The following is a 10145-nucleotide window of genomic DNA, read 5'->3' on the forward strand; positions in this document are numbered from 1 at the left end:
CCGGGCTATTCTGTTACGCGTAACAGAATATTATTCTGTTACCCTACTTGAACTGATGAATTCAAGCAGTTGAACTGATGAAATTCGAGCGGTTGAACTGATGCTTTCTGTTGCTGTTAAAAATCATCTTCTTTAGTTCAAATTTTTTTACAAATTTTTTTGTCGAAACGGGGTGTGTAATATATCGTTGGAAAGCTCTTGACATCCACATTACAATCTTATAATTTGTTTTTGCAAAAAAATTATGATTTAAGAGCAGTTTTGAAAAAACCAGTTTTTTCAAAACCGAAAACGCGAATCGTATTTTGGACTTAATTTTCAAACGGTTTATCGGAATTGAGCAAATGAGATGGCATTGAAAAGCTTGTGAAAATCCGCATCTTCCGTATATCTACTATTTTTTCAAATTCTATATGATTTAAAAGTAATTTGAAAAACGATGAAATTTTGGGCGAAAGGTTTTTTCACTGTTTTTTGCAAATGGTTTGTCAGATTGACGCAAATGATACGGCGTTGGAAAGCTATGGAAAATGCGCAACTTTTGCGTATAGAAAGTTTTTTCTAATTCCTTATCGTTTAAATACGAATTCAAATACGGTTAAAATTGGTTTTGAACGTGGTTTTTTTAAAAAGTTTGTCAAAATGGGGCAAATAATATACCGTTGGATAGCTATCAAAAATGCGAAACTTAGTCATGTTGAACGTTTTCTCAAATTCGTAACCGTTGACGAGTAATTTTGAATATGTCGAGACCCATTGTTCTGTTTTTCCGGTCGAAAAACAAAGTACTCGTACTGATCTATTTGTGTGTTTGTACCGAGGTATTTTTCACATTAGATTCAAATGGTTCGAAAAAAAGTACTTGAACGGATGTCTGTGTGGCTTTATACTGAGCATGTTTCACACACTAGACTTTACTCTGTATTTTCGATATAATTTTCCTCGTAATTTCTCAATGGTATCATCGTGCCAGAAATTGCATAATTTATACCATTTGAACTGAATGATTTTTTTATAAAACAAAATTGTTTTGTGTGTTTCTTTTTTAGAGTTATTTTTTAAACGGTGTTCTGGACTTCTTTTGTTTTGCGACTTGAACTTTTACCATTTTGAGCTTTTACCAACTTCAATTTTTGAGTGTGGATGAGCACTTGAACTTATAGAAGTGAAAGTTATTTGTTTTAATTCATATTTGTTTCTTGACCGAACTTATGGTACCATCATCATTGAACCCGCATGGTTTGTGTAGCTGAAGTAAAATAACTTTTTACCCGAATAAATGTGTTGTGATTTTTCTTTGAGCATACTTTCCTCGGGTCCATAGACGAACTAACTGTGTTTTATTTTTTGAACTTACATGCTAGTAATAATTAAACATTCCCATACAATTTTTCTCTATTCGTGGACATCAACCAAAATAGTTAGGAGAGAGAGCACTATCGAATGTTTTTAGTTCAAACAATTTTTCCTTTCTTGCACAAACATCTAACTGTCATTACACTTTTCTTTAAGAAGTAGCAATCAAATCACCATAGACAGAAAATTTAAACTTGCAGTTGCTGCTTTGTGTACGGATTCCATGTTTTGGTCATCCTCATTGCCTACGTCATGTACTTCATCCTCAACCTGCTGGTGTCCTTCGTGCTAGTGATCAGCGTCGTCGTAGTGGGCTAGTGATCAGCGTCCGTCCAAGCCTCCCTCGTGCTGCAGTATAGACAGAAACAAAATTGTTAGAGGAAAGAGCAGTAGAAAGAAACAAATTAGAGGTGAGATACAAAAACATTAAATTATTCTAATAAATTCCTATGGTCACTGCAACAGCTATGCAATATAGGAAGCAAACTTTTCACCCAAAAACTGAGAACAAAATGCTTTATGTGCAAATTACATTAGGTACCGAACAACAGTTCTCCAACAATACAGTCCAAGAGTCCATAGAGCATTTCGTTCAAGATTTCATATATGCACTTGATTTAATATATGAGAAAAAAATGCTTCAAGTCCAGAAAGTACAAAAAGTTCATAGAGTATAGATCTTAGTTCAAAACACACACTATAATACTAAACTTTACATAATTTTGAAGAAACTCGCTGCAAATCATTACTTTTTCAGGTGATATATCTAAAGTTACAGAATTTTGAAACTTGCACTGACGATATTTGTGCACACACACCAACTATTCTGTGATTTTTCGTGGACTGAAGATAGAATACGCACTGAACTAATATTAAGTCTGGTACAGAAATTCTCTATTCATGAACTGACAATATTTCTTCTATGTGGAATACACAAGATCTCCTCAATGGGCCATGATGTAGGGATCGCCGCAGGCAATACTTGGCACACCGGAGAACCTGTACTGTTGGATTTGTCGAGAGAGGACTGAGGGAACACGCCGGCGTTGGGGTGGCGGATGCAAGTATTGGAGTTCAGCCTAAAATCACAAGAGAAGGGATCAAAATGAATTCAGATTGACTTCTAATCATTTATCAAGCTATAGAAGTTAGAACTGATGTTACACAAACCGACGCATTTTTTTATATGAACAGCTCAAGTAATATGTATTGTACCACTGTTTTTTATTCTCACAACAAATAAACATAGACAAATGAGAGAATGTATTACTAGACAGTAGGCATTTTCTTCTCAGGACCACTTTGATTTTCTTTTTATTTTTCTTCACTTTTGCTCTGCTTTCTTTTTTCTTTGCTTTATGAAGTGCCCCATCAGAATAGTTGAACTTTAGATTTTACCAATCTCCACATCTACTGAAGCTCCTTTTTGAAACTAATGGCGTCAGTCCTTATATAATTGAACAAAAACTGGTTAAGAACAAAAACTGAAGGAGTCGAAATTCAAGAAACTAACTAAAGTTCCTTATGTTCCTTATGTACTTGAACTATATAAAATTTGAAGATTTGAACTAATGTTCTACTTAAGTACCGACACTACAAAATACATAAAACCATTTTTAACACAAACAAATCTCTACAACTACCAACACTACAAAATGCATTGTGCAGGCAGAGAGTACAATATAAAACTCCCACTCTCATACTGTAATTTGCTGCGGATAGCGAAAATCATTTGTGATAAAGAACGAGAGGAGGTGAATTCGAGGGATCCTCTACATGAACTGAACAGAGATAAATGGACAAAATGAGCAAGCTCACACATGAACAGAGGAACTGGCCAAGCTCCACACGAACTGTTATCCATAGGCTTCTCCTTGTCCTTGCCTTCACAAAACGTAAGTCTGAACTTTGAACAGCTCTGGAACAAAATCTGCTATGGATCAGTTTTCTCATAGGAATAATATCAAACAACTTGAGGGTATTCACGACACAACAAGAACAAGAAACCAACTTTTCCAATGAATTTAAGAGAGGAGAAAGAGAGAGATCCACGTGGGGTTGTAGCGAACAGGGCAGCTCCCGCATCATTAGTTCGCCAGTGCAAGATGGGGAATAGCAGCAGGTCACAAAGAGGGCGGCTGTCTGCCTCGTCATCGTAGTACTGAGGGACGCGCCCTTGTCGAACTGCTTGACGCAAAATTTGAACTGAAAAACAAGTAAAAGCTGAATTCTTATATCTTTCAAGGACAAAAGAACCTCCACAACCAAATAACTGATTTCCTTTTTTTAACTTTAAAAGTTTTAATTTTTGAACCATCTCAATAGGTGTACATGAAATTTTCATGACACAATTTTTGTAGTCGATTTTTTGCTCAGAACATAAAATAAAAACACACCCCAATGCACTGTACACTCACCTAACACACAAAAATCAGTGCTCAAGCATTGATGCTTCAGGATCAAGAATTGGTGCAAAATTCAGAGACAAAAAATCATGTGATGAAACTTCAGGATCAACAATCGGTCACCTCCTACATAACAAAATTCGTGAGATAAAGAACAAATGTGCAAAATTAGATCAAAATGAACCAGAGAGCATTCTGGGGCAGTGACCACCATTGTAGTAGGATACCTTGTTGGCGACCACGCGAGAATGGGGGATGGGGCACGGCCTGCAGCAGCAGGAGGTGGCGACGTGCAGAAGGAAGAGGTTGCGATCTGACGGCAGGAGAGGATGTGACCTGACAGCGAAAGAGGCCGCAACCTGACAGCAGGGGTCAGGAGGCACGCATGATGGTCGCCTGGACGGCGGAGCAGGCGCAACCGCTCATGGCATAGCTTGGGAGGCGGATGCGCATGGAGGAGCTCGGGAGGAGGACCGCGCTTAACAGTAGTACAACACATTCACTTCATTTTAAAAAAAGAGAACACCTTAAGTTGTTGTAGGCATTTCAGTAAACACCACGAGGGCAACAAAATAACAACAATAGAAAACATGGCTCTTCTTTCCTTTTTGTTTTGCGACTTCTCTGAAATCAAAATCTTATTTCACAACAAGTAGAGATGAAGTAGCATCAGCAGTTCATATAGGGGAGAAACAGTAAATAATGAGAATTGAGAGTTGAGAGGAGCAGTAGCATCATGCTCGTGAGAGAGAAAGCAGACTCATTTCAAAAAAGAAAGAGGAAGCAGACGAGAGCAGCAACCTGCGCATATTGGAGGAGGTAAACGAGTCCGGCCGTTCGAGGGAGGACGCGCGATAGTTCGAGGGAGTGCGTCAGGCCTTCCGAGGTCCCGCTGGAGGATTTGTCCGGTGCGAGGAGGCCGACGGGAACCAGCTGACCAGGAGGTAGCGCCACGAGTTGTGCACATCCATTGGAGGAAAATGCGCCACGCGTTCGGAGGGAAGCTGCCCCCCGCCGGCACGGGGAACAGAGGTGCCAGCGTGCTTTGGGAGGGACGCCGCCGGTGCTGGGAAGGGTGGCCGTTGGCATGCGATGGGAGGGAGGCCGCCGGCGCGGGGAAGGAAGGCTGTCGGCACGCGTTGGGAGGGAGGCCGCCGGTGCGGGGAAGGCAGGCTGCCGGCGCGCATTGGCGAAGGCGACGCCGGCACAGTGAAGAGGGAGGTGCCCAGTTCGTGGCCCGGCGGTAAAAGTGCGCGAGTTTCGGAGATGTGGACGCGGTGGCGCCTTCAGATGGGGGTGGCAGCGCGGTGGCGCGCTAGGGTGGGAGGGGTGGTGCAGCGGCGCGTTGGGGTTGGAGGATGGCGCGGCGGCGTGCGGGAGGCAGGGGCGACGCGTGGGAGGGACGGGTGGTGGTGGTGAGTGGTGACGCGCTAGTTCCACGGTTGGGCCTTGAGTAAGACGCATCGCGCCCTATATAGGGCTGGGGTAACAGAATAATATTCTGTTACCGGTAATAGAATAGTCCAGCCCTATATATATATTTTTTTTGTTTGGCTTTTTTTTTGTTTGGCCTTTCTCTTTTTTTTATTTGGGGACAATGCTCTAATAATGATGATCATCACACTTCTATTTATTTACAACTCATGAATTACAACTAGCGGTGTGACCCGCGCATTTGCACGGCTAGATTTGTATGTTGTTATTTATGTTTTCGTAATTATTAGATTTTTAATACCTTTGGCAAACATTTACAATGTGAGAGAAAAATGGTTTTTACCCTTGGAAACTTGCACCATACAAATTATAGTAAGTTCTGAATTGTGCTACATTAGCATTGATTATCGCCCAATATATTAGAATGATTGAGAAAGCATGTATATGTTGTGAAAAGTTGCAAGAATGCCATGGAAGCCAAATTCCAAGAAATCATGCTAGGGATGAACCTTGCTCTTAAATGGCCAATTGTTCCGATTCTGGTGCTATCTGATTCAATGGTAGCATTGTGTTCTATATTAGACGTCACGCTTCTCAAGTCAGAGTTTGGTAATTTAGTCAAGGAGATTAAGAATTTTATAGCGGTTAGGGAGATTAAGCCTCTTAAGATTTTAAGAGATCAAAATCAGGTGCTTAAAAAATATGAAAATAGGGTCCACGCACTGTCTGGCCAATTATGCTCGCATGGGCCGTAGCATGGCTTACTGGATGCAGTGTCGACCAGGTTATATCTCTGAGCTTATATTGACTGAGTGTAATGCTGGTAACATTCAATAGAACACCTGATTACCCACAAACAAAGAGAAAGCATGTATATGTTGTAAAAAATGGTCTAACTTTAGTAAAATCCTTTCATTAGCTGTATTAGTTTGTTTGTAAGGATCATGAGATACTAATATAAAGGACGGTAATGTGGTTAGTAACTTCCTCGTTGTATGGGTACTCTTGAAGTGTCTCCCTAGCCGATCATTTTTATGTCCCTTCCAATGATTTTAATAATACATGTCTAGCAAAATTATATTTTGGTTTTGTACTTTCTAGATTTAATCATAGTATGAATTAACCAAACATGTATCTAGAATTTATAGATGAAATACCCATAGTATAGAACACTGCAATATTTGGTTAGGATACATATGTTCTTCCATATTAATTCAAGTGCATATGACGGGGTAAAATATATTTTCTTAGTGCAATAACTTTGTTTTTCTTTTCTCCGGTGACATTTCTAGAATACTATGAGCTATTGTGATGTTACATTTTTTCTCACGGGGTAGAAAGAGTTGCATTTTGTAGTCTTCTAGATTTAGTCAGCCCACATCGCTATATTACATAACCAAATAATCATCTATATCTTATAACTCAAATAGCGACGAAATTTGCGCTGATATATCCGTCTCATTATTCATTTGCTTTTAAAACTAATACACGTGCACATAAAAACCATATACTTGCTGCACACCAGCTGATTCGTCACAGGTATGCTTCCTCCCTGTAGTTTGATAAAAAGGTGTATTCTTTCTATTTGTTGTTACCATATAGTATTAGCAAGTTATATTAATGATGTGTTTTTAAGACAAAAGAAAAAGGCTTGCATTTATTAACTGAATTTGGTCCATATGTGTTAATTGATATGCAATAGAGTTTTTGCATGTGTGGTAGGTGATGCATATAACACTGGAGCTTTTTTCATTGTTCTCCTCAACTGAAAAGGCTAGACAGAAGAGCTATTACCAAGAACATAAAACTCACCAAAGTGCATGTTTGAATTTAGTAGACCTTCCATAGTAACCATGAATTAATTAGAAAATGCATGCAGGGATTAAATATGCAAATTGTACATTGATGACCTATGGAAAATATCTGAACCCGAATGGTTGAACTGATGATTTAGAACAACTCTTACTAACCTTTCAAATTTCAGAAATTACGGGAATCACTTGTTGCATATGTCATCTTCTACAAAAATACTCTGTAGACAAAAAATAGCTACTGTTACTTTAGGACTACAAATAAATCTATTAGACTCATTTTGCAGCGATAAGAAATAGCATATAGTATGTTGTACAGGAAAAAAATTGTGCAATAGAATTGTAGTGTTGCCTTTCACTTATATTAGGCCCTAGGGCAGACCATCAGAAACCCTAAAACCTGGACTGCTCGAGAGGCATATGGCTTTGAGGATTCGGTATAGCTGTCGGATGTGAATCAGAATTAGCTTCTAGAGCATAAATCTCTTTTGTATGCAACGTGTCAGGAATTGTTTTACCATATTGATGCCCATACGTGAACCTTTTTTTTAAGTGGCATTGATGCCCGTACGTGAACCTTTTTTTGAAGTGGCCCATACATGAACCTAACTTTTCCTACCTTTTTTACGTGATGACGCTTGCCTAGTCTTTTTTTATGTGCTGACGCTTCCTTGCCTAGTCTAATTACATTGGATGGGCTGTATATGTGACAACGTCATAGTCTGATATGTTGGAACATACACATTAATATGTTACGTAAAAGCCTATAAAATCTCAGCCATTATTATTTTGATCGGATGGTGTAAATAATATTAACATATGTGGGCGAACCTAATGGCTTGTTTGCCTTTTGTATTATGTATATAATAGATACTAGAACAAGATATGACTCTATATGAATGCCCCGGCGGTGTACCGGGATGGGCAATAAATCAAGAGTGACATGTATGAAATTATGCATGGTGGCTTTGCCACAAATACGATGTCAACTACATGATCATGCAAGGCAATATGACAACAATAATGTGTGTCATGATGATGAACGGAACGGTGGAAAGTTGCATGGCAATATATCTCGGAATGGCTATGGAAATGCCATAATAGGTAGGTATGGTGGCTGTTTTGAGGAAGATATAAGGAGGTTTATGTGTGATAGAATGTATCGTATCACGTGGTTTGGATGCACCGGCGAAGTTTGCACCAACTCTCAAGGTGAGAAAGGGCAATGCACGGTACCAAAGAGGCTACCAATGATGGAAGGATGGGAGTGCGTATAATCCATGGACTCAGCATTAGTCAAAAAGAACTCATATACTTATTGCAAAAATCTACAAGTCATCAAAAACCAAGCACTACGCGCATGCTCCTAGGGGGATAGATTGGTAGGAAAAGACCATCGCTCGTCCCCGACCGCCACTCATAAGGATGCACAATCTAAGAACACCTCATGTTTCAAATTTGTTACACAACTTTCACCATACGTGCATGCTACGAGACTTGCCAACTTCAAGACAAGCATTCTTTAAATTCATAATCACCCAAATAGCATGACTCTAATATCACCACCTCCATGTCTCAAAACAATTATCAAGTATCAAATTGATCATAGCATCCAATTCACTTCCTATGATAGTTTTTATTATACCCAACTTGGATGCCCATCATTCTAGGACCAATTTTATAACCATAGCAAATACCATGCTGTTCTAAAAGACTCTCAAAATAATATATGTTAAGCATGAGAGATTAACATTTTCTACAAAATAAAGCCACCGCCGTGCTCTAAAAGATATAAGTGAAGCACTAGAGCAAAAACTATCTAGCTCAAAAGATATAAGTGAAGCACATAGAGTATTCTAATAAATTCAAATCAAGTGGGGTTTCTCCCAAAAGGTGTGTACAACAAGGATGACTGTGGTAAACTAAAAAGCAAAGACTAATATCATACAAGACGCTCCAAGCAAAACACATATCATGTGGCGAATAAAAATATAGCTCCAAGTAAAGTTATCGATAGACGAAGACGAAAGAGGGGATGCCTTCCGGGGCATCCCCAAGCTTAGGCTTTTGGATATTCTTCAATATCTTGGGGTGCCTTTGGCATCCCAAATCTTAGGCTCTTGCCACTCCTTATTCCATGGTCCATCAAATATTTACCCAAAACTTGAAAACTTCACAACACAAAACTCAACAGGAAATCTCATAAGCACCGTTAGTGCAAGAAAGAAAAACCACCACATATTGTACTATAATGAACTAATTCTTTATTTATATTGGTGTTAAACCTACTGTATTCCAACTTATCTATCGTTCATACCCCTACATACTAGCCATAGATGCATCAAAATAAGCAAACAACACACGAAAAAAGAATCTGTCAAAAACAGAACAGTCAGTAGCAATCTGTAACTCTCAAATACTTCTGGAACTCTAAAAATCCTAAAAAAACAGGATGTCCTGGGCAATTGGTTTATTGATCTACAGAAAAAAGAATCAACACAAAATCACGTTCCAGTGAATTACTAAAATTATTTTTGTGCGCGCAAAATTTTCTGTTTTTCAGCAGAATCAAATTAACTATCACCATAGGTTATCGTATAGGTTCTATGGCACAAACACTAATTAAAACATGAAAACACATCTAAAAAGAAGCTAGATGAAACATGTATTACTAAACAGAAGCAAAAACCAGGAAACAAAAATAAAATTGGGTTGCCTCCCAACTAGCAATATTTTTTAACTCCCCTAGCTAGGCATAAAAGCGGGGATAGATCTAAGTAGTGCCATCTTTGGCACTCAATTCATAAGTAGCTCGCATGATAGATTCATAAGGTAATTTGACTTTATTTCTTGGAAAGTGCTCCATGCCTTTCCTTAATGGAAATTGGAATCTAATATTCCCTTCCTTCATATCAATAATTGCACCAATCGTTCTAAGGAAAGGTCTACCAAAAATAATAGGACATGAAAGATTGTAATCTATATCAAGAACGATAAAATCTACGGGCACACAATTCCTATTTGCAACAATAAGAACATCATTGATCCTTCCCATAGGTTTCTTAATGGTAGAATCCGCAAGGTGCAAATTTAAAGAGCAATCATCAAGATCATGGAAACCTAGAATATCACATAAAGT

At 38.7% G+C, this 10145-nt stretch overlaps 1 long non-coding RNA gene across 3 annotated transcripts; it reads right to left on the reverse strand.

Annotated features, from left to right (window-relative positions):
* Positions 1–2097: 2097 nt before the first annotated feature.
* On the reverse strand, positions 2098–5188 carry LOC119340915. 3 transcript variants are annotated; one of them, XR_005164747.1, is made up of 5 exons: positions 4563–5188; positions 3989–4263; positions 3774–3887; positions 3177–3561; positions 2098–2435 (listed from the first exon to the last, which is right to left on the reverse strand). It is a non-coding gene; the product is annotated as an uncharacterized LOC119340915 (long non-coding RNA). The 3 variants fall into 3 exon arrangements; XR_005164746.1 differs by having other exon boundaries at positions 3175–3274; positions 3368–3561; positions 3989–5188; XR_005164745.1 differs by having other exon boundaries at positions 3989–5188.
* Between the last annotated feature and the right edge of the window lie 4957 nt (positions 5189–10145).

The sequence above is a fragment of the Triticum dicoccoides genome, chromosome 7B (assembly GCF_002162155.2).
Source record: "Triticum dicoccoides isolate Atlit2015 ecotype Zavitan chromosome 7B, WEW_v2.0, whole genome shotgun sequence".
In the NCBI taxonomy this organism is placed as follows: Eukaryota; Viridiplantae; Streptophyta; class Magnoliopsida; order Poales; family Poaceae; genus Triticum; species Triticum dicoccoides.